The sequence below is a fragment of the Aplysia californica genome, unplaced genomic scaffold, assembly GCF_000002075.1.
Source record: "Aplysia californica isolate F4 #8 unplaced genomic scaffold, AplCal3.0 scaffold00023, whole genome shotgun sequence".
NCBI classification, from domain to species: Eukaryota; Metazoa; Mollusca; class Gastropoda; order Aplysiida; family Aplysiidae; genus Aplysia; species Aplysia californica.
In genome coordinates, this window is record NW_004797293.1 from 1,598,183 (window position 1) to 1,599,567 (window position 1,385).

A 1,385-nucleotide genomic window follows, 5' to 3' on the forward strand; every position below is an offset into this window, starting at 1 on the left:
TATAGAGAGAGAGAGAGAGAGAGAGAGAGAGAGGGTGAACAAGAGTGAGAGAGGGAGAAAAAAGGGTGAGTGAGAGTAGCAGAAAGAAAAGCTTGTCTTTTAGAAAGTCGCAGTAGCGGAAGAGATATTGCAAACAAAAAGCGAACACGGCCCACAACCAATGTAAACATGAGTGACGTTGTCACAGTTTTCCAACTGCTACTTCTTTCATGTATATCATTTTTATTACCTACTGTGCTATGAGTACTTGGTTTTAGGATTTTAGTATTAGTTTAACTTTTGAGGCACATGCAACACAAGAAGGTCATTTATTATAAGTCCCGAAGAGTCCCAAAAAGAAGGAGAGATAGAACGATGGATGTTTTATTGGAAATACGTTAGCAAATCATATAAGAGCGCCCCCCTACCACTCACATACTAAGAGTGCATACAAGGAATCACTCAGCTTCTCCAACCCCAGACAACCCTACCTACCCGTAGTGGTCCCTGCTTTCACTGACACGGCTCTGGCTAATGGTGCCAACAAACCAACCCCCCCCTGACCACGTTTCCCCAATTTCGAGAGGGGTTAGAATAACATGACGGGACCAGTTGTGGCCTCTCAAGGAGCAGGTGGTTGAACCTAGACCTAGTAGTAGTAGTAGTAGTAGTAGTAGTAGTAGTAGTAGTAGTAGTAGTAGTAGTAGTAGTAGTAGTAGTAGTAGTAAGAACGTATAGGGTTGAACCCATCAATGGTTACAGTCGCTATGCTCCCAACTAACAACACACTCCACTCTCTCTATTTAACTTAATGTCTAATCTGCCTAATATTCCCGCTTCTGTTACCAAAACACGCTCTGTGGCTGAGAAGGATTAAGTTAGTTTGAGAATGTCTATGTTCAAGGATGGATTGACTTGCTTTCTGGCTGAGGACATCTTTTTTATCTCTTCGTAAAAGCACAATGTCCCAGGACGTGCTTTCCCACATGGCCACAAGCTCACACATGAGTGGACAATACAATAGCCAGTAATAGCCATTGGTAGCTGGCAATGGGCAACTTGAACCCAACACTGTCCGAGAGCAGTTAGTTTTCTTTAAGTCTCAAGAAAACCCATGTACCCTCTTGTCCTCAACATGCATAGCCTCTTACCAGGGCGGGCAGGAGAGTCCAAAGACATTCCAGTTCTCAGTGCCATGACAAAAAGAACAAAACTTCTCGTGAGCTCGTAAAAAAAAGGATTCGCGCCAGCCAGGCAGAGCTGTCGCAGGGCTGTTATGAGCGACAAGGCAGCGAGGTACAGAGCTAGAACAGCAAGGAAAAGCTCTCAGCGTGAAAAGGGAGCCATATGCATAGTAAAGGGCGGGGAATTATTTGTTTCTTTAATTTTTTTTATTTTGACGAACG